The following is a 24,950-nucleotide window of genomic DNA, read 5'->3' on the forward strand; positions in this document are numbered from 1 at the left end:
TTGTCAGCTGTACAGAACTTTTTCTATTTTTTATCTTTTAAGTATGTGACTGGAGTTGCTGTATGATTCCGGTCCATCAAGTCTTAAGATTCGGTAGGAGCAGCAGTAATTCTTTATACACTTAGATATGATCAAATTAGATCCCAGCTCAACAGATCCAGAATCATGAGTAAATTCCTAAAAACAAGACCCCCAAATTCTCTATCATCTATCTCATGGTACAAAGTCTTCCCTATTAGCTTCCTTAGCTTCATGGTAAGTTTCTTAAAACAAGCTAAGAGAGAAGAATAAGAATGGGCACTGTTTAAGGTACTATTTGCTTTTATTAATAATAGTCAGAAATTGATTTCCACCCATTACAGCCCCACTTAGTAGTGGCACTAAAGGGCAATAATGGAGGGAAACCCCCCAAGAGGCACACGAGATCAGAGCATATGGTAATTTTTATAAGAAGGGAGAGGTGGACTGAGGCATGGATATACACTGATCCGTAGGTAATGGCAAATAGCTTAGCCAGTTACTTAGAGAAATACAAGGGACAAAAGTACAGAAGCAGTGAGAAGTAGTTTTAGGATAGAGGTATATGAGGATATTTATGTGACTAGGGGCAAGATATGCAGAACTATGTCTCATGCCACTGCACCCCTGGACCCACTCATCAGAGAAAGGAGATTAAACAAAGCGGCTGAAAAGGTGACCCATCCTGTGGATGGCAGGCAGCCTGTTTCCACGTATCTTAAGCAATGGCTCTATGAAGAAAGTGGACACAGTGGCAGGGATGAACATTGTGCATAATTTCAAGACTCTGTGTGTCCTGGTTCCAAGACTGATGAAGATATAGGCACTGCTGAGTGCCCTATCTGCCAGCAGAGGCCAATGCAGAGAATTCAATGAGACAACATTTTATGTAGAGCAGCTGGTCATTTGATGGCAGATTAATGATGTTGGGCTCATTCCACTTTGGGACAAGCAGTGATTCAGCTTTACCAGAATGTACATTCCTTCTGTATATGCATTTTTCTTCTCTGTCTTAAGAACTTATAAAATATCTGAATTATTTATAGGGTATCTTTCACAAAATTGAATCAAACCAATGGGCCCATGCTATGGAAAAGAAGTATTAAAATAAGCCTTTCATGATGAAATTCACTGGTCATATCACTGGCCTATTGAAACACAAGAAGATAATGTGATCGCATTATTTAACACCCAGGTGAACACTCAGCTAAGATTTTGGACAATGAAATATGGGTGCTGTTCTCCAGGATGTGATATACGCAGTGAACTAAGGGCTGATCTACGATGCTGTGCCTCAGAAGCTAAAATATGCAGGACTGAGAGCCAGAAGATGGATGAGGATGTGAGTCCTCCTACCATCAATTTCAATGAGCCACTTACGGACTTTTGTGCATCCCGTACCCACAAGTCTAGACTCTGATGACTTAGAGGCCCATCATGGAATATAGTAAGTATTCCACTGAATTTAACTCTGAATATATCATCCGTACAGTCTGACTGCTTTGGATTTCTCATGATAATGATGTTTTACCCTGATTACCTTAAGAATTGTATTTGCTACTGAACAGGTGTAATATTGCTGAACCTGGGGAAGAAAGTTTGGCTTCTTTTAGTAAATACTCCATGTCTAATGAAGATTAACAATGGGTAATAACAGCAACCAAATATCTCAGATGCTTAAGGGATTACAATTGAATCATCATCCCAGTCAAGAAACGCTAACTGCAGAAAAGGCTGACTGAGGGTGGCATATACTGGGGGTTCCTGGAAGCAGAAAGTAATGGATATGGCCCAGGGGCAAGCGGCAGCAAGAGGAGTATCTCTTGATTACTGAACACACTTTAAGACAGAGCAGGTCGTAAGCATGAGGATATTCTATGGCTATTTGGATTTAATCTACCATCTTCTGAAGAAATAAGGCCATAGTTCTCATAAAAACAGAGACCCGGTTTAAGTTAAGTTAGGACCCCGTTAAGTACACTGAAACATACGTGCGGATACGAGTGCAATTGCCCCTCCAAATAATACATTAGCACGTAATACCAAAGCCCTGTTTTCTAGGGAACACAAGCCAAGACAGAAAATATAAAGTGTATATATTAAAATGTGAAGATATAACATAAATGATTATGAAATAAAAATAAGATAGACAATAGAATTTGATATTTAAACATAGAAATTTAAACAAAATAATTGAAACCAAAGAATTAACTGAAAGGATTACTTAGTAGATTGGTAGATATTACTTGAGAGAATACTAGTAATACATGTTTTAAAAATGATTCTACATCATAGACACAGTATGATAAAAATATAGAAAATTAAATACTTGTGATTTAAATACATTCCCTGTTTCAATATATAATGCTGGAATATACATACATAATACAGATTCATATAAACATCTTTATACTAAAAATATATAAGCATATATATATATGTATATATATATATACATATATATATATAAATTTACACACACAGACATATATATGTGTATTCACATCTATATCGCTGGGGAAGTCAGGGACGTCCTTTCTAGTGGTCACTTCCCAGGCTCACTTACCCCTGTCTCCTTTTCTTTTGAAAAACCTGACCATATCTTAAACCCAGAAATCAGGAGCAAGCAGGCCCACTTGCTGATCAGGTAAAGAACTCTCAGTGGCACGGCCCCCTTCTGATTTGTATAAAAAGCTGTCCATGGGTAGGACATATCTGTCTCTCCTCTCCATCTGGAAGTGGGTCATGCAGAGCTGCTGTTCACCAACCCTGATCTGAACAGTCGATGTCTTCAGGGTCAGGCCGGGATGGAATCTCTTACCCTGCTCTTTTGGACCCCTTGTACTCTGTAAGTAATAAAGTAGCCATTTGTTGAATATTTCTGCTGTGCCTGAGCCTATCGTCCAACAATTTACCATATAGCAGCTAGTTCCATATATACTTGAAAATTTTCTATTTTCCTGGTTTAAAATTTCACTATTAATAGGTGCCTAGCATTGTGCAGCTCTAAATATTTTTATGTTTAAATAAATTTTCCATAATACTAGATGCTATACATAGAGAAAAGTATTGTGATATAGTTCTGGCAAAGCAGAAGGAGATCAATGATATTAGAAAAATCTGAGTAAAATAACTTCTGATCTGAAATAAGCTTTTAAATCAGAGATTCTAATGATTATTCCATTAATTGAAGTGACACCTAAGATAAGTGAACAAACTTAAGAAATGGACAAATGAGGAAATATGTTAAGCAAAATGTCAACCAATTTGGGAAAATGGACACAATTCTGTTCATTTTTGCTCATATATGCTCACTAAAAGGTACTGAATGGAAAAGCATTCATATTAACTCATGTATGGCATGTATAAAAGTTTCAATTTCAAAAGCATTTCTTAATTAAAAATCATCTAAGAGATATTTGCTTCTATTCCAAGATGTGATGCATATTTAATTTGCTGAGCTTTTTAAAAAGCCATCATCATCATCATCATCATCAACATTATCATCTCCCGTAATCCACACAATCAGTACTTAGGATACATGGCTCAAACAGGGTCTAAGCAAAATGAATTGCTTATTCATTCATCCCAATTCAGTAATATCAGTCACAATATGTGAATGGGTATGGCAAAATCTAGTTCAATCTGGATATCTGTAATATACTATGAAAGTCCATATAATCATCCTGGAGATGAGGAGCATGAGAACACTGTTCTCCAAAATAGTGCTGAAGTTATCATTGTAGTCATTTTCTATGGAGTGTGAATTTTACTGGAAGCAATGTAGTTAGTGAATGGATGATTGCTGCATGCTGGCTTGATATCCTTTTGCAGGTGGATTCTGGCACTAATTAATATTTAAAGAAGAGTTTAGCATTTGTGGTTTGAGGTTTTATAATTGATATACAGAACAAATGATATTGTAGAGACAAGAAAATGAGAGAAAATCAAACATAAATAACAATTAGGGGGGATAGGGGATATCTACATATGTTGATGCTGATGGAAGTTTTACAGGTTCATATGCATGTCAAAATACATGATAAATACAAATTGTGTGCTTAAATTATATACTTTAGATTATAGTTTAATAAAACTGTTCATAAAAATAAATCATAATCAAAAGATAAAAGAAAAAGTAGTGATAATTTTGGGGGCACATTGCAAGCAAGATGAAATTAAATACAAGTAATTATTGACAGGAACAATTCAAACTAGGATCATTTATAGCAATGACTCATATCACCTTGTTATCATATTTTCACTAAGACCATCTCCTCCACTACCCAAGATGAAGCAGTACTCACTAATGATTTTAGTACTTCTAACCAACCATATCACTTACAAATTCGTCATGAAAGAGAGATGGCAGATCTGACTAATGTCACTGAGAAGAATATTATATCAACTAGTTCACACTTCTATAACAAAGACACTGATTTCCACTGCTCTCCTTAACATCAACAACCTCTCTTATCTGATTAATCACTAATGGTACTTGTGGATTATGATAAACATAATTTTTCCTTAGTAATTTCTTTCCATTATATAGTGGGGTGACTTTAACAATGTTCTCTCCTTTCTTGAGAAAGACTTTTTGACTTTTAAACATTTTGAAAATGTACAGTTAGGAAGTGAAAGCAATCTGATCCCAGTCCTAAATTTGGACTGTATAGAAAGCTGTATAATTTTTTCCAATTTAGAATTTAACAGGAGTAAAGGTGGGAAGAATCAGGCAACAAATGTCACATTGAACCTCTAAGAACTGTGATCAGTATCTCTTGGAATGTAAAATGCATGCAACTGGTGCAATGACCATATGGTTTGGAAAATAATGATCAAAATTGTTTTCTTTTTATTACAGAACTTATTTATTAATGACTCAATGTTGCCTTCCAATACCATGTATACCATGTGTTCTAGTTTGCTGGCTGCTGGGATGCAACACACCAGAGAGGGATTGGCTTTTAATAAAAGGGGATTTATTTTGTTGGTTCTTCAGAGGAAAGGCAGCTAACTTTCCACTGAGGTTCTTTCTTACGTGGAAGGCACAAGATGGTCTCTGCTGGTCTTCTCTCCAGGCCCCTGGGTTCCAACAACTTTCCCCGGGGTGACTTCTTTCTGCATCTCCAAAGGCCTGGGCTGAGCTGCAAGTGCTGAGATGAGGAATGCCGAGCTGCTTAGGCTGTGCAACATTGCGCTCTCTCATTTAAGTACCAGCCAATTAAGTCAAATGTCACTCATTGCAGCAGACACACCTCCTAGCTGACTGCAGATGTAATTGGCAACAGATGAGGTTCACATACCGTTGGCTTATGTCCGCAGCAACAAGACTAGGTATCCTCACCTGGCCAAGTTGACAACTGAATCTAACTAACGCACCATGTATACCAAGTATTGTTGCCTTCCTATGCCATGCAACCATACTTTCCTCACACATGATACTTTTGATTATATAGGACACATAAAAAGGACAACAAATATTTCTAATCCAGACTACATATTTCCTGTGTAAGACCATTTCAATATTATAAAAATTTGATACATTATATAATGTATTCTGCCATGATATTTCTTAATTAGCTAATTGGATTACATGATCTCTCATTTTAATCCATATGCCTTTTGGATCTCATTAATAAATATTTTATTAGAGTCATTAACATTTATGAAGTTTTTTATAAAAATTTTGTCTCTGCTTGAGACTCAGTTACCCAGGTGTCTCAAGCAGACTATTTATGTCTCCCACCCCACATACCTCAAGTGGCATAGATATCTACTTGTTCTCTTAGTGGTAAATCAAAACCCCTAAACCTCCTTCTTTGTTAGGAATCTTGAGCCCTATTAAAGAGGGCAACCTTTGCCTATGCTAGCCAATGTTGTTCTCCACGTTTTTAGCTACTGATTTGTCGATCATATTCCCTAACTGAATCAGGACCGTGGCACATGAATATTTTCTATGTTTTATCATGATGTTCTTAACCATGATGTCTATTATCATTTTGGATGAACCACCCAACAGATACATCTATAATGTTCTTCACTTCCAAACCACAAATACTTTTCCCTTCATTTCTCTTAATTATGCCATTTTGGTGGTCAAACCCTGAACATTTATCACTGATTACTAAAGTGCACCTGATATGCTGATTTCAATCACCTTGATATGCTGGTTTAACTATCACATCATTTCCCCCTACCTCTTTCTACCTTTCCTGCTAACTTCCTCTAGAAATAGTTTAACTTCATGAAGATGTTGAAATCACTGAAACTACACCCATCAACATTTTTTCACTGTATAGAAACCCCTTTTTACCCAAATGTGATTCCACAGTTCCCTTATAATCACCATCTAAACCAGTCTTTTATTCTCCTTCTGTCATACATTCTCGAAAAAAAGTCATGAACATAGCTTATCAGTAATGTTTCAGTTTGCTAATGCCTGTAGAATGCAATATACCAGGAATGGATTGGCTTTTCCAGGGGAATTTATTAGGTTACAAATTTACAGTTCTGAGGCCATGAAAATGTCCAAATTAAGACATCAACAACAGAATCCCATCATTAAAGAAAGGCTGATAACTTCCAGGTTTCTCTGTCACATGTGAAGTCTACATGGCAATGTCTGCTGTCCTGGCTTCTGGTTTCAAACAGCTCTCCCAGCTTCTGGGGCACTCCCCCTCTGTATCTCCAGCTGTCTGTTATTTGATCTCATCTTTCTACTCTGTGTCAGTTATGAGCTCTCTCTATGTTTGCTGCCTTTTATTCTCTTCACAGAGGGCTTCAGTGAAAGGATCCAGACTCACCTTGAATTGGATGGGTTGCATCTCCATAGAAACAACCTAAGCAAAAGATTCCTTCCAACAAATATGTCTACCCCCACAAGATTGGATTATAAAAAACATTGTTTTTCTGTGGTACATAACCATTTCAAATCAGCACAAAGAAGAAAAAACAACAATCAAGAACTAACAAACAAAGCAAGAATAAACAACAACTAATACATGACAATCTAAATAGCTCAGTATCGCTGGGTAAAAATCACAGAAATGTGTTTTACTTAACAAGAAAGAGTGACTTCAAGTTTCAAGTGTATATTCAATACTTACCAGCAATTCCCTACTGCTTCCATTCTAAATCAAGACACTGCTTATGGTATAACTCCACACCAATTTTAATATTTCCCATATTTCACTGCCTTTCAAACCATAATTTTTAGAAAATATAGAAAACATTAGAGGAAATATACTCAGATGTCCAGTTTCAAATTTCATTTATAATTTCAAATTTACAATTTTGAGTTACAAATTCCTGCATATGTTTCCATTTTCTCTTAAGTCATCTCATTAATGGATGAATATCACCAGCCCTTATAAAGGCCAGGCCTCCTGTTTGTGCTTTAGGAACCTGGTCCTTTTCAATTTCCTTTAATTTTACTTCTGTCTTATATTTAACATCTCATCTAAACAATTATATAATTCATAAATTTATATCCATAGGAAATATTTTCCCATCTCCCATCTATTAAAAAATAAGAATAAATCTGCTCTGGTCTACACCATACACCCCTCCAAGCCAGCATCTGTTTTATTCTCCTTTCACCAAAAATGTTATCAAATAACTTCTCTATGATTTTATTTTCCACTTTTCTCACCTCCATATTCTCTCTCCAATCTGTCATCACCAAGGCAAAGAGTTCTTGTTGAGTTTTTCAAATGTAACCCATTTGAACAGCTCTTTCCTTAAAACACATTTATCTTGGCTTCTGACACCAGATTCCTAGTTTTCTTTCTATCTCACTTGCTTCTTGTATTATACATAGTTCTGCTGAGAGACAGAAACATGAGTATATATGTATACATTAAGAACATTGCATATATATTAATGTGCATACATATGTTATGTATAATCTGTTTATTAGATATGTTATAAGGGATTTGCTTAAATGGCTACAGGGACTGCCATGTCCAAACTCAGTAGGGAAGACTGCTGATTGGAAATTCCAAAAATGGTGGTGTCATGGTTAGGTTCATGTGTCAACTTGGCCAAGTGGTGATACCTATTTGTCTGGTTGGGCAAGTGCTGGCCTGTCTGTTGGTATGAGGACAGTTCATAGAATTAAATCATGATCATGTCAGCTATATCCACATCTGATTACATTTGTAATCAGCCAAAGGGGAGTGTCTTCTGCAATGAGTAATGCTTAATCTGATCACTGGAAGCCTATTAAGGAGGATTAAGAAGAGACAGGCTCTTCCGTTTTGGCTGGTGAGCCTCTCCTGTGGAGTTTGTCCAGACCCTCCATTGGAATCGTTGGCTTCACAGCCTGCCCTGTGGATTTTGGACTCTGCCTTTCCGCAGTCATGTGAGAGACATTTTTATAAATTTTATATTTGCGAGTGTTCGCTGTTGATTCTGTTTCTCTAGAGAACCCTAACTAATAAAGGTGGTTTTGATATCCTTAGCCCAAATTCTGCAGGGAAAGCTGCTAGCTGGAAATTTCTGCAAAAGCCAACTTGAATTAGAGGCAGGGATTCTTCTTTTGATCTCTGAAACCCTCAGCTTTGGCTGGTAAGATGTACACTGATAAGATGAGAAGATGCTCACATTGCTGATTACCCACATGTGATTACCAGCATCTTATTTGTTAATTGTAGATGTGCTCAAATCACTGTAGATGTGAATACAATCCATGAAATGCCTTCACAGTGACAAGTAGAACAGTATTTGAACAAACTGGACACCATATCCTAGTACATTTGACACATGAATTTAGATGTCACAGTACTGTTTCCTAATTTGCCTCGTTTTCTGTCTCATCATTTTCTTCCCAGGTTCTATGAATACTTTTAATAGAATACTTTTAAAGTCTGTCTTACACCCCTACTGTATCCACACTTTCATTTTGACTGATAACAAGCTAACGTATACTTTCAGAACTTTAAATAACATTTGCATACACACACGCAGAAACATACACACTCATAACTCCCCTAAGATCCAAATTAACACAATCAACTCTATTTGACATCTGCAATTTTATTTCTCTTATTTTGCATACATAATTTATTTACTTAACATATTAATAAGTATTGGTTTATAATCACAATCTTGATAATTCTTTTATATGAAGACATCAGCAGTACCTCATTAAATATCAAATGCCTAGAGAAGTTATTAATTTAAGAACTGCTTAACAGTCAGGTTCTCAGCTTTGTGTACTTTTAAAGCTGATGCTTATTTCTTTTATGTTGTTGCAAGTAAATAAGTGTTCTTCCCATTGTTTTATATAGGAGAACAACATTCCCTTCTTTAGACTCATCCAGTCCCTTATTTTCTTTAGGCATTTGATCTGTTACTTTCTTAGTCTGAAAAGTTGTACCCCAGCACTTTACAACTAGAAATTCCCAGATCAAATATATTATCTAAAGAAAATCTTCCTGTAATATCTCCAGTTAAAGTTATCTCATTATCCCATTTAATTCCTATATAAGATATATTACTATGTTTATTTAAACTATTTATTTTAAACAATTTGTCTACCCCCAACTCTAGAACCTGTTTCTTGAAAACATTTCTTATGAGACAGACTTATAATTTAGTAAAGGAATAATCTTCATAATTTTTGCATATTTTTATAAAATTGCCATTTTTGTTTTATATATGTCTTCAATTCTTTTAACTAAGCCTAGAGAAGTTATTAATTTAAGAACTAAGCTACCCCAAACTCTTTGTCCTTAGCCTGACTCTCTCCTTTGAGCACCTGATGGCTCTTATCAATGGCCGAAAGAAATTCCTACATGCATCTTGTGGCAGCCATTCTGCAATCAACATGTTCAGATCATTACCCTCTACATTACTACAAACTTCTAATATAATTTCCTTTCATTGCCCTTGTCTCAGAACAGAATTAACATTTTCCTGGGAGTCATCTTTAAAATTTTTTTCTCTCTCCTGAACTAATTGGGTATCATACCCTATTGATTTTAATAGCAAAGTATTTGTCATTGCCTTATTTCAGTTACTATTTCAGTTACTAAGGGTATTATGCAAGGCCAATAATTCGCTATTGTTCAACTGTGTAATTATAATAACGTTAACATTAGTCAACTGGATTCTACTTGTGTCTCCATATTTTTACAATTTAATGTGAATTATCTTCCTGAAATAAAAATTGCATATTATAAATGTCTTTACACAAACGATTTGAACTTAACTCAGGAAAAATAAAGTTTCCATTCATTTTGCAAAGTTAGCCAAATCACTCTTCCACTATCTATTCAGCCATGGGACTATTACTTAGTAGGTCTGGTTTTGTGCCAAGGATTTTGCATTTTTAAATGCACAGCTAAATGATTTTCCTAAACTCCCAGTTTTTTAAACAAGTGTTTGTCACAAAATCAGATCCTCAAAGCCCTTTACAACTTTTTCATCTGATCTTTCCACTTTCAATTCTTTTCTTCTTTAAATCTACTTATTTTCAAAGCAATTCAAATCTCAACTTATTTAAAATGCTTTTCCACATAGAACCCCTATTTGAAATATCTCCAATTTCTCCACGTTTCCATTATCTGTGGTTCATATTGAACTTCTACATAAATAATCATCGCTATTAGAAGGAGCCACATTTATTCATTGTCATTGAGGAAAGCATGTCAACATATTCCTCTGATATTTGTTCCTCATAATTTCCTTAAGTTTATATTAACCTGAATATTAGACTAACATACATTAACTAAGCAACATGTAAAAGATATGTTGTTTCCCGAAGTAGGGTTTTCCTACTGCATACCTCATATAGTGTGCAAAAAATGTAATAAGCATCGGAAATACTTATAAATATGTGCACTATGTTTTTACAGATTGATCATATTTTATTTTCTTGGTAAAAAAATTCATTATAAATAGACCAACTATAGGATAAATGCTATCGATTTCCATTTAGGGATTTGAGATAAATGGAATGGACAATTTCTTAGTCTATTTTTCTAAAAACTCCAAGAGCGTCCTTCTACAAAGAGCAGAGAATGAAAAAAATTCTACCTACTCCTATTAGTAAAATACATTTCTTTTTTCATATTATATAGACTTAAGGAATAATAGCATTAACTCTTGTAACAGTTAGGAAACTCAGAATATTAACAGGGCATCTAAATTAATATAAACTGTTGTATTGAAATGGCAGCACACTGATTATTTTCAAAGATGAATTTGATTAAACATATTCAACTACTGGGTATTAAATTACAGAAGTCATGTTAAAATATTGGTAAAATGGGGCGGGCCGCGGTGGCTCAGCGGGCAAAGTGCTTGCCTGCCATGCCGAGGACCTCGGTTCGATTCCCGGCCCCAGCCCATGTAAAAACAAACAAACAAACAAACAAAATACAATAAAACAAGAAAATGTTTAAAGATGTTTCCCTTTCTTCCTCCCATCCTTCCTTCCTTCTCTCTGTCTTTCCTTCCCTTCCTTCCTCTCTAAAAAAAAAAATAAATAAAAAAAAAAAAAATAAAATATTGGTAAAATGAAATGCTATTTTAAATGGTGAAATATTTACAAAAGTTGAATAGAAAGCTGATTGAGATGTTCCAGAGAGCAAATTTTATATAAATTAGAGTACATTTGATTATCTTCAAGACCACAATTTGTCTGTAGGTCAGATACGATCTAAACATCCATTGTGTGCCTTCCATGTGCCAGACGCTAATCTGCCTGAACTTGTTATCGAAGCACCCAACCTTACCTGCTTATCTAATGCACTCTGGAGAATACTGATACTGTATTCATTTACTTAGGGAGAACAGTTATTTTGTCACTCTTTTAACTTTATTTTACTTGTACATATGGTCTACAGGAAGAGAAGTTGGAGATATTATATCAATTTAAAACATTAAATATTATTTGTTATATATAATGACTGTACCAAAATAAAATAACTAAAATATTACAATGAAATTTTGCAACTAGAAATTGTTAAATGTTATATTAATTTACAGACATATTCTAATATATGCTGAGTATATATCCACAAAAAGAAAAAATATTTACAAGTGTAAAATTCAACATCTCTACGCTTCAAACACAACATTTCTTTGCTTTCTTAGTGCTCAGGTAAGTAGACTCGAAATCTACATTTATCTTTGTTCCCTCTTTAATTTTAAGCACCTTCCTTTTCCATATATAATAGGTGACCAAATGCTATGGATTCTGCCTCCTCCTTCATCTCGTGATGGTGAATTTCATGTGACCACATGGCTAGGGTAGGGTGTCCAGTTTTTGGTCAAGCAAACACTGGCCTGATTGACACTCTAAGGATATTTTGTGACTATATATCATTAGTTAGTTGATTGTATCTATGTCTAATTACATCAACAATCAACAAGGAGATTGACTCAGCAAGGAGAGCTGTCTCATTCAATCATCTGAAGGCCTTACATGGAAAACTGATGATTTCAACAATCAGAAGGAAGAATTTCTATCTCTAATTCTGCCAGCCACTTCTGGGGAATTCATCAAAACCTTCATCAGAGCCCCCAGTTTTCTGCCTGCCCTATAGAATTCAAACTTGCCAAACCCCATGGTCCACAAGCTAATTCCTATAACAAATTTCATAATATTTGCTTGTTCTTGCACTTCAGTTTTTATGAAGAACCCTGACTAATACAATCTCTTATACATGTTTCCTCTTCTTTATTTCTTCTTCCATTGTCCTCTTTCAGCTCTTAATAAGCTTTTATTTGCACGACTTTATGTGATATTCTATATATCAATCATGTTTTCTTCAAGCTATTGTTGGAATATATTTCTTTATTTGTGTCTGGTCATGTAATCACAGCTTCACATGAGCTCTAACTAACCCTTGTTCACTTAGCAAATAGAGTGACTTTGTATATAAGGCCTTTTCCTGACTCCAAATTATTTTCCATAAATATCTGTAATTCTCTGTGCTTAATTCTGATTTTAATCCCCCCTCTTCATTTCTAACTTTTAAATTCCTAAACTTGATTCAAAGCCATTATATCCTTGAAAATATTTCTGGTTCCCTTATCCAAGAGGGATTATCATAGTTTTCTGTACTATGTATCCTAATATAATTGTATGGACATTGAGGGCCACGACTGCTACTTTTAATTTCATGGAAAAGTTGGTACAATGCCTAGAATAAAGAAAAATAGATATATATGGATAACCGTTGCTCTGGGACCATTCAGCATGCGTTGTGCTTCTCTGAACTATTCCTTCTGAATAAGATAATTGAAGTTAGAAATGCTTGGTCTATCTGGTTCCATTATCTATCATTATCACAACTTAACTTTTGTTTCTCATTCTTGAATTTAGTAAAACAAAAAGGCATTGCATATTGTAATCATTTTCTTTCTTTTCTCTTCCTTTCCTCTCCTTTCTATTTTGGAAACAGTAATTTATTGTGTAAATGCATTTGCTAGAGGATCATAAAAATAATATTATTATATGACTAAAATGCAGTCCTACCATTGGCTACTATTACCTCCCAACATAGGTATTAGCAAAATCTTCACTTCCCAAACCATTAGGAAATTGTTATACCTGTTCTGAGAGACCAATTTTTCTTTTCATTTGTTACTTGTTTATACAATATTTTCTGCTTTATTTTTACCTTTAATGCTTCATCTCCTTTAAGGTAGTTTAGTCTTTCTTTGGAATATCACCATTTATATGCTGCATACAGCAAGTTGTTGGGTTCTCTAATGGCACCCATTAAGATTCAATCCTTAAAGTACAGAGGGAATCGTTCTCTACTCCTCATTACCCAGGGATTATATTTAGACTGTTATTCTTGCATCTATTTGTAACAGCTTTTAAAAAACATCGATACAAAGCAGAACTTCTGAGAGCTGTGCCTCTGTTAGTTTTCTTAGAAGGAGAAAAATCCAATGCCCTTTGTTTATGAAGGTCAATATTGTATTTCTGTAACTGTGGAGTAAAATATTTCATAGGAATCCATGAAGTTAAATGTAAAAAGAATGTTTTCTAATAAGTGTTGTCTTCAAGACTCTGTTCTATTTTCCAAAGCTCTACTGTACAAAATTTTTTTTTCTTTCTCTTACTTTCAAATGTCACCTCTCTGATGTGTAATTGGGATGAAAAAAAAATCAACTGCTTAAACATCATGCCATCTTCCTGGAATACATAAATGAAGAACCATGCAACGAATTACATAAGAATTTTAATTCTATCCAAATCATATTTTCAAATCTCAGTGGATTTTGTGTAGTAAATATATATGTATATTTGCTGTTAAGAAAACAATTGTTCCTAACCTGTTTTACAAAGTAGAGATACATTCAGTTGCTGGTCTTATGAAAATCACTCTAGTTTGGTTTCTGTTGTTATAGAGAAACTTGGTGATTATGTTATTAAATTGACCAACATATAGCCCTGAAGTCTAGCTTCAATTCCACCATGAAATCAATATATTTAGTTTACTAAGAGATCACTGTTGAAAATAAAATATTTAATTTTAAGTTCTAGATTAAATGGCATATTTTACTTTGCTGCTTTATATTCCTAACTAAAGACTATAGAGATTTTTATTTTCCCCTTAAATTTGATGTATCTAAACCTAATTTTTTCCGTATCTTAAAATATTACTACAGTACTCCTCTTATTTACCCAAATTTCTCAAGGAATGATGATAATACATTCTCTACTGTAAGTCAACTTCTTTACATTCAAATTTGGTAATAAAACCCAACTTCCTGAAATTACCTATATTCTTCTAGAAATATATATTACTTGCATGACATACATTATCAAGAACAACTATTGATAACAATTTCAGTCTTCATTTAACTGATGGAAAATTTAATAAATGCATAACAATGCAATATTTTAGGAAAAACGCCATAAAAATAATGTGGTTAGGGTGGGCCGCGGTGGTCAGCAGGCAGAGTTCTCGCCTGCCATGTCTGAGACCTGGGTTTGATTCCCAGTGCCTGCCCATGAAAAAAAAAAAAAATAGAGTAGCATAAAGTCAATTCATGTGCAACTCGATTTAATTTTCAAAGCAATTTGAAAAAACATCTTATGTATGTCCAAATTGGCTTCTATTAAACTAGCTTATTTCTTCAATCTGTGGAGGAAGTCCTTGGCATTAATGACTCCATGAAAATATGAGTCTTACCTTACAGATTTATTTTTTAATTATTTATTTCAAACTATTTATTTTACATTAATTTAAATAAAATGGAATATTTTTCTTACTGTAGGTATTTATATATATATATATATATTTTTTTTTTACTTAATATAGAAAATTTTGGGATCTATCTATAGGTAGGCTTCCATTTTCAATGAATCAACAAACCCACCATTCACTAAGCTCACATTTAACATTGATATATCAAATGTGACTCAGCAATTTTTCTGTCAGAATTTTATAACACATTGGAGTTGCAAATAAGCAAAACAATAACTATAGTAACATCATACAAGTTACCATGTGCAATTGTACAAGGGAGCAAGGGAAGGAAATTTTATCTAAGAGTAATTTATGCAGCTAAACTAGAGATGATAAGAAGGTAAGAAAAATCCAGGAAACTTGTGAAAGGGATGAGGATGTAAACATTTTATAAGGAATGGGAGGGGAACTTTTGAATTATTTCATGAGATGACAATGTGTATATACACTTCCACCCCCAGAATTAAGCAGACAAGTTTAAAGATAAGTAATATTTTATGACTGATATTACAGTTTCTCAAAGGAGAATGCATGAGTGGATTTTCATCTTGTGGCTAATAGAAAGTCATTTGGGAATTTTATGCAGAAGAGTATTTTGGGCACATAAATATTTAAGAATGATCACTTACCATAGTGTGGAAAATGGCTTAGCAAAGGGCTGGAAAGAAAGACAGATGTTATGATGACTGTCTAAGTAAGAACGTAAGGCAGGATGGAATAGGGTATGAAGTCTGTTGTCCTTGGTCTTCTATTTAGCTTTAGAAGAATTAATGAAAAGTTACAAACTTCATCTGTAAACTTTATGGGGCAGAAATTTCCCTTAAAACCCAAACCTCCCTTAAAGCCCCAAACCTCCCCAAACCGTAAAAGCTTGTAAAATCCTGGGCCCAAAGCAATTTGTAGTCAATGACAGAAAGCAAAGAGTCATAAAAATTGTTGAACATCTGCTCAAAGATGAATTTTGGGTACACATCAGCAAACTTCAAGTTCCAATAGCTTTCTCCCCCCAGAATGAAGAAAACACTTGGTATCCAAAGGTCACTATGGGAACCAGCATAAAGAAGACACCTGGTGCTTAAAGGCTACTATGGAAACCTGACACCAGCAAAAACTTCCTATAAAGCAAGCTAAACCCAATCCACTGAGTGTCCCTCCCTTAAGCACATCTTCATTAGCCTCTGTTTACTCTCTTTCTCTTTAATAAAATTTACTAATTATTCTTAGTGACCCTCTCATTTGTCCAAATTCTTTCAGTGGGGTACACTCAAACTTGGAACAGGGCATAGCTGGCACTATTGTCAATAGAGCACTGGTTACAAAAGAATGAGAAAATGATTCTCTGGCTCTTTAGAAAAGCTTCAGTTAGGCTATAGAACAACAGAGTGGCTAGTAATATTCTGGTATATAGATTGGCATATTCAGGTGCATTTCTTACAGAAAATTCACATTCGATAGATTCCTCTTAGACATTGAACTAAAATTCCAGATAAAGCCAATGACAATGTACTTTCCCAATAGAATTTTGGAATAGTTTTTCGTGATATTTTAATTTATGATAATCTATGATATCTATTATGGTTTTTTCAAGTTAATCTTCTAATACTTACACAGCAATTAAAAGTAGGAATTCATATAATATTTATTGCACCCGACATCTCAGTTCTGCTTTCACAAGAACAGGAGCTAATATTTCAAATTCTATTTTTAGCACATCTAATTGTGAGGTGAAACACAAAAACACATTAACAAGACAAAAAATAGATTGTGTAAAAGAAAAAGTATAATTCCAAAAGATTGTGTAAAAGATAAGTATAATTCCCTTTTCTCCTTCCCAAATTATAGTTTGCTGTTATGATTCATCAACTTGATATGCATCTTTTCATGCAATTCTCAGTGTTATTACAAACAAATAAATGCATGAATTAATTGATATTTCCTTTTTATCTTTGTAAATAGTATTATATAATGGCATATTATAGAGTTGAAAATATGTAAAACTGAAAAAAATTTTGCTCTTTGGGAAGGGAAAGTAGATATAGAACTAGCTAATTTATACTTACATTAAGTTCTTGGACAAAAGTTCTGTTTATACAGAGAGAGACACACACATATATGTTGGCACATACGTATACACATATGTACACATGTGTGAATGTGCACCCATGCCATGAACACAAGTATAAAGTATGCATGCTTCAATATTAATCATTTTAAATTAATAGTTAATTTTGCCTGCACATTTTTAGCATATTTAAATGTGAGCACCTATGTACTATTTGCTTACTGCTATTGCAATATATTTCTAGCAGAGTATTCAAATATTTTTATTCATAATGAAAAACATATCTGCAGGGAAAAACTCTTATCTTTTCAATTCCACACATGTTTAAGCTTCAAATTTTGTTCTTGCCAGCAGAGACTTGATGTCAAGAACATAATTTGATGTTTGATCTCAACCTGTTAATGACTTCCATCTCACTTTAGGCTCATAAGGCAAACTGTGTTCAATTTATTTAAATTTGGGAACTTTTGCTTTGAGTACATGTTAAAATGTCAGTGTTTCTGATAAATCTTAATGATGAGGTTAAAGAAGATACCAGCAGTGTATTGGTACAGTTTCATTTTAGTCAATATTCAAATGAAATCCAAATTACACAGAAACAGTCTTTCTGATTTATACATTCAATGAGAGACGCTTTATAAAAGAATATTTAAAGACAGTATTTTAATGAACATTATTTTCAATTATTTTATGATGCTCATAATACAAAGAGTGAATACATTGTAGGATTTTATTTCTATATCTTTCTTTTAAATTTCATCTTTGATATTCAAATAAATAATTGCTTCTAAAGTGTTCCAGTTGCTATGCAACAGATGTGAATTATCTTAACCAATAGAGATAAGAAGGCAAATACCATTGCTTTCATGTTCGTGATAAATAAATCTAGTATTTGGAAGCCTGCTAAACAACCTTATTAGGTACAATAATTTGTAGATTCTCTTTATTTTTATATCTAAGGAATTACCTCCTTTCTCAATTACAAAAAAACATTTCCAGATTCTTTTTGTTACTTGCTTCAACTCCATTTTTCATACAATTAGCATGTCAGTAAAATGTGCAATTGAAAGACTGTTAGGAAAATTCCTTGGCACAATTTTAGCTTTAAAGAAAACACATCTGAAGTTTTAGCATTTTGTTTTTTGTGAACTTTTGATAATGCTAGTCAGGTTCAAATTTCTTCATTTATTTTCAATTTGTAAAAACTGGATATTGAAATTATCAATTTCTCTATCCGAGAATATCCATCTTTGTAAACAGACTACCCTATTTAATTTAATATTTCTTCATCAAGAAATATTACATATTTACTTTATGCTTTTACTATTAAGAATTTTTACACTTCCCTCTCCTCTCTTCTTTCCTAGAAAAGTTAATATAATTCAGCATTTTTTTCTTTCTTTTACTTAATTAGTCAGCAGAACTTCATAGAAGGGAGAAAGTGTGTGTGTGTTTGTGTGTGTGTGTGTAGCTTTGTTTACATTATTCAATGGTGTTAAGTCTTTGATTTTCTAAATTTTATTTAAATGCTCTCATTTATTTTCTACAAAACTGTCCATTTTCAAATATATTTGGTATAAATACTCATGATGATTTCTCTTTTTTAATTACTCTGTTTTGTTAAGCAACTATGCAATTATTTTGTTCCTTATATAATAGTTTTATGCCTTCCTTTTGATTGATCAGTCTTGACAAAGAATTTTTAGTTTTTTAGTTCTTCATAATTTTCTTTTCAATTAATCCACCTGCTTGTTTGTTTTCCACTTCATTAAATTTCTGTTTTGGTATTTATGATTTTTCTCATGATTTATCCTGACTTTTATTTTAACAGTTTAACTTGATATTACTCTTCAATAAAGTAAAAATTAACATTTATATACTGTTGTTTTTACATCTGATAATCTTTGTCACTTACTATGTTTGTTGTGACTAATGTAATTTTATATATTTTGTAATATCCATTCTGATGACTTTTATTAACCAACAAACTATTTTAAACTAGTTCATTATTTTCAAGTATTGAAGATTTAAAAATATCTCCTTGTTGTTTATTTCTAATTATACCACTTTGTCCTGTGTTCAATGTATTGTCTTCAACAGATTATTTTTATTTGCTTAGTCTTGCTTGGTGATTTAATACATAGTTTTATTAAGCACTATATTTGTGTTCGTAAGTAAAGTGCATCTTATATTGTGGGGTGTAGTATCCTACTCATAAAAATAAATCAGTATTGCTAATTTTGTTGTTTGTTAAATACAGTATTTCCTTATCAATTTTTATCTCATATAGAAATTGTTACCTCTGCTTATAATGATTATTACTTGCTTGGTATGTGCTTCTAATCTCCCTAACATACTGTTATGCTGATCTATTGTACTCACATGTTTTAATAATGGTTGAAGAGGGTATTCAATATTCATAAGGAAGAAAGAGGCAGGGAGATCAGAATGGGAGAAAGCAGAGTGAGTCTGATTGGCTATGATCCCCACAAGGGACAGATGGCAGCATGCAGGATCTGAGGGAGTGGACTGTCTCTCTGTTCCAGGTGCTGGCTGAGGAAACCTCCCCATATGGCTCCACAGCCAGCAGCACCCATGGGTAATCCAGAGGTATGCCTAGTCATCCATTGTAAAAATCCACACCACTGGGGACAGGGATCAGTCATCCTGTCAGGTATCATGGAAAGCCATCCTGTCAGGTGCAATGAATGGTGGATCTGCCAGAAACTGGGTGCTCCAATCACTGCTCTGCTGAGCACTGTGATTAGCTACCGCATCCTGCATGCTGGGAGCAGTCTCACTGCAGCACACACCACATTCCCAGATGGCCTTCCACTGAAAGAGGGGTGGTCCTGAGGGGAGGAGGTGCCTCCTGCTGGGAGGAAGCTATAAGTGCTGTCTGCCAAACTCCCTATGTGCTTAGGTTTTGTGTATTTTAAAATATTTTTCTGTACATTTTTCATATTAATATTAGTTTTTACTTTAATTTTTATATATTTTAAATGTATTTTATTTACTATTTTTTAATTTTTATTTACTTTTTATTTTCACTGTTTTCTGGGGGCACTAATCTGAGTTCATTCCCAATATATCTAGGAGCTTCTTCTGACTTTGGGACTTACTATTACTACTATTACTATGGTGCGTTTATATATATATTTATGGTAATATATATATAAAATTTCATTGTGACTTTTGGGTAGTGCTTAAGCCAGGAGTTCAGCCAAGTTCTCCCTCACTGTGGGCAGGCATTCTGTAAAAGACCTAGTCATGTGCCCCTAACTAGCTTTTAATAGCACCTAAAGTAGAATTGTATGCTTAGATGAGATCTGGAAGTTGGTTTGGTGGGGGAATTACTAATAAAAGAAGTGCAAAAGGGAAATTTCAAGGCAAAACCAAGTAAATACATAACTTTAGACGAGTGAATGAAACTAACTTGCAAAATAACCTTATTAAGATAATCAAATGCCCTGAACACAACAGAAAATCACAAAGCAAATGAAGATATAGACAAAAATTGCCCAGCCAAATGATCAAATCAAAACACCAGAGAGGACACAGAATACAGAACAATTACTTATGGATATTTATAACGAAATAAAGCATATCAGAAAGACACTAGACAAGCACAAAGAATAAGTAAAAGATTAAAGAGAAAAATAGTAGACCCTGCAGAAATGAAAGATATGGCAGAACAAATTAGAAATATAATAGAGTCAAACAGTAGGAAATTCATAGAAGCAAAAGGAAGAATAAGTATGCTAGAAAACAAACCAATTGAACTAAAGAACACAGAAGAACAATGTAAAGAAAGATGTAAAAAAATGAAACTGGATCTTAGGGAAATCATGGGCAATGAAAGGCATGCAAATATAAGAATCATCAGTGTGCTAGAAGTAAAAAGAAGAGTTAAGGGCTGGAAGGTTAGCTGAGGATATAATCAGGGAAAACTTCCCAACCATCATAAAACACATAAATAAGCAAACAAAAGAATCCCAATGAACCCCAAATAGAATAAATTCAAATAGACCTACTCCAAGACACATACTAATCAAACTGCCAAAAATTGAAGTGAAGGAGAAAGTACTGAAAGAAGAATGAGAAAAGCAATCTACTCTATATGAGGTGAAATACATAAGACTGAGTTCAGACTACTCAACAACCACTATAGATGCGAGAAAGCAGTGGCATGATATACTTACTATCCTGAACAAGATAGGCTTCAAGACAAGAATTCTTTACCTAGACAACTTGTCCTTCAAAATTGAGCCAAGTTGTCATTCAAAGACAAACAAAGACTGAGAGAACTACTCAACAAGAGAGCTGCCCTACAAGAAATACTGAAAGGAGACCTGTCAGCTGAAAAAAAGACAGGAGAGGGAGATCTGTGGAGGAGAGCACAGAATTGAATAGTAAAACTAAGGGTAATTTAAAAGACAAAAAAAGAGAGAGGGAAAAGAATATATAGATCGGACAAATAAAAACTAAAGGATAAGATGGTACATTCAAGAACTGTTTTTACAGTACTAACTTTGAATTTTAATCAACTAAACTTACCAATGAAGTGATACAAGCTGCCACAATGGATTAAAACTATACTCCATCTATATGTTGATAACAAAAGATGCATTTAAGACACAGGACACAAATAGATTGAAGGTAAAAGGATGGAAAATGATGTTCTATGGAAGCTGTAACCAAAAGAAAGCAGGAGTAGCCATACCAATGTCCAATAAAATAGACTTTAAATGTAAAAATATCATAAGAGACAAAGAAGAACGTTGCATATAATTAAAAGAGACAGTTCACCAAGAGGAAATAACAATCATAAATGTTTATTCTCCTAATCAAAGAGCTACAAAGTACATGAGGAAATATTAATAAAACTGAAGGGAGCTATAAACATTTCGACAATAGTGGGAGACTTTCAATACATAACTCTCCACTGTAGATAAAACAACCAGACACTGGATTAACTAGGAAATAGGGAACCTAAACAATGTGATTAGTGAATCAGACCTAATAGACATATATAGATCATTATACCCCAAAACACCAGTATATATTCTTATATGTGTCTTATGCTGGGACACAAAGTAAGTCTTTCTAAATTTAAACAGATTGAAATTATCCCAAATACTTTCTCTGACTACAAAAAAATGAAGCTGGAAATTAATAATCACCAAAGAACCTGAATTTTCACAAACATATGGAGGTTAAGAAACACCCTCTTAAATAATCAATGGTTCAAAGAAAGAATCTCTGGAGAAATTGGAAAATATTTGGAGACAATTGAAAATAAGAATGCAATTTATCAGAACTTATTGGATGTGGAAAAGGCAGGGCTAAGAGATAAATGTATTGCTTTAAATGCCTTTATTATAAAATAAGAATGAGCAAAAATCAGGACTTAATTGCTCATCTGGAGAAATTAGAGAAAGATCAGCAAACTAATCCCAAAGCAAATCAAAGAAGAGGAATTACAAAAATTAAAGTAGAAATAAATGAACTGAAAACGAAAGAAACAATAAAACCAAAATTTGGTTACTTGAGATAATCAATAAAATTGATGAACCCCAAGAATTCTGACGAAGAAGAAAAGAGAGAGGTTGCAAATAAACAAAATCAGAAATGAAAGGTTGGTCATTACCATGAAACCTGAAGAAATTAAAAGGATTGTATGAGAATACTATGAACAACTATATAACAACAAACTGGAAAATTTAGATGAAATGAATGAAGTCCTAGAAATATACAAATAACCTATACCAACTCAAGAAGAAATAGAAGTTCTCAACAAACCAGTCACAAGTAAAGAGATTCAATCAGTCATCAAAAATCTTCCCACAAAGAAAGACATTTTATCAAATCTTTGTCAAATATTCTAAAAAAGGAACTTGATAAAATGTTCTAAAAGGAACTAACAATTCTGCTCAAAATCTCCCAAGAAATGAGGAGAAAGGGATGCTACTTAACTCATTTTATGAAGCTAATATCACTCTAATACTAAAACTAGATGAATATGCTACAAGTAAGGAAAACTAGAGACCAATATCCTTAATTATCATAGATGCAAAAATTCTCAAAAAAATATTGGCAAATCAAATCCAATGACACATTAAAAGAATTGTACATCATGACCAAGTGGATTTATATCAGCAATGCAAAAGTAATTAAACACAAGTAAATCAATTAATGCAATGTGCCACATTAATGAAACTAAAAAGAAAAATCACATGACCATATAGATGAATGCTGAAAAAGCATTTGACAAAATTCAGCATCTTTTTCTAATAAAAACGCTTCAAAATGTAAAAGTTAAAGGAAATTTTGTATCAATATCAAAAAGGGTATATGTGAAAAAATGATAGCCAGCATCATACTTAATAGTAAAAGATTGAAAACATTCCCCCTAAGATTGTGAACAAGATAAAGATGTCCATTGTCATCACTATTATTCAACATTGCACTAAAAGTTTTAAGTGGGGTTCTTAAACAGGAGAAATAAATAAAAGGGAGAGGAAGAAGAAAAACTTTCGTTTTTTGCAGATGACATAATCCTACAATTGGGAAACTCTGAGAAATCTACAACAAAAGTACTTGAGCTAATAAATTCAGCAAAGCAGTGAGACAAAACATTAATGTACAAAAATTGGAAATGTTTTTAAACACAAGTAATTACCTATCTGAGGAGACAATGAAGGGGACAGAACTCTGTTCAAAATGCTGACCAAAAGAATCAGAAATCTAGGAATAAGCCTATCAGGGATGTCAAGTACTTGTACACAGCAAACTAAAAACATTGCTAAAAGAAATTTTAAAAATAACTTAAATAGATAGAAAGACATTTCCTGCTCATGGATAGGAAGGTTTAATGTTATTAACCTTTCAATTCTACCCAAATTATTCTGCAGATTCAATACAATACCAATCAAAATACCAACAACGTATATTGAAGGCTTGGGAAAGCTAATTATTAAATTTATTTGGGAGGAAGAGAGACATCAAATAGCTAAAGATATCTCTGGAAAGAAGAATGAATTGTGACATCTAACACTTCTGACTTTAAAGCTTACTATAAAGCCACAGTGAACAAAACAGCATGGTACTGGCCAAAGATAGAAATACTGACCAGTGAAATAAAATTGAGACAATGAAGATAGACCAGCAAATACATGGACAGTTGATCTTCAGAAAAGACCCTATATCCACCGATTTGGGAAAAAATAGTCTTTTTTAATGAATAAGCACTGAAGAATTGGTTATTAATAGCCAGAGAATGAAAGAGGGTCCTTGACTTACATCTTATCCAAATATAAATTCAAACTGGATTAAAGACCTAAATGGAAGAGTCAATACCATAAACTTCTAGAAGAAAATGTGGGGAAACATTTTCAATATCTACTAATAAGAGGTAGCTTCTTAAACTTTATACCTAAAGCACAAGCAGGAATATTAAAACATAGACAAATGGGAACTTCTTAAGATAAAGAGCTTCTGTGCCTCAAAGGATTTTGTCAAAAAAGTGAAGAGGCAGCCAACTTAATGTAAGAAAATATTTGGAAAACACATATTGGAAAAAGTCTTGATATCCTGTGGACACAAATAAATTACACAGTTCAACAATAAAGGAACAAACAACCCAATTA

This window comes from Tamandua tetradactyla, chromosome 4 (assembly GCF_023851605.1).
Source record: "Tamandua tetradactyla isolate mTamTet1 chromosome 4, mTamTet1.pri, whole genome shotgun sequence".
NCBI lineage: Eukaryota > Metazoa > Chordata > Mammalia > Pilosa > Myrmecophagidae > Tamandua > Tamandua tetradactyla.